Below are 466 nucleotides of genomic sequence, written 5' to 3'. Positions count from 1 at the left end.
TATGTGTACTAGGAATCCATCTATACAAGATTGTCGCAATTTGTTAAACTAATTACCTGTTGCGGAGGGATATATAGACTAATTATGTTGTGGGTAGAATATATAGGCCAATTATATGTCTCTGAGATGTAGCTGTAAGGCTTCGGTTCGATTTGGGAAACTTAATTAGATTTCATATAGTTAACCATAAAATTATAACGTTTTCTAATAAATGTACAATATAGAAAATAACCAAACGAAGCGGGGGGATTAAACAAATTTCCCAATATCAATCTGTTCCGATACCAGTGGTCTTGAATTTATCTCTATAACATCTGTAAGGTATCTGACATATGTTCTAACTAAACTGAAATCATTCTTAATAAATCAAGTATATACAATTGCGTGAAGTGATCTACAGTATATTCATTTATGAATAACATTGACCAGTTTAAAATTGCTATTAATACTACACTTTATATTTGTG

This window comes from Penaeus monodon, chromosome 22 (genome assembly GCF_015228065.2).
Source record: "Penaeus monodon isolate SGIC_2016 chromosome 22, NSTDA_Pmon_1, whole genome shotgun sequence".
Classification (NCBI taxonomy): Eukaryota; Metazoa; Arthropoda; class Malacostraca; order Decapoda; family Penaeidae; genus Penaeus; species Penaeus monodon.
The sequence above is the reverse complement of the archived record's forward strand: the minus strand, read 5'-3'. Positions refer to the sequence as shown.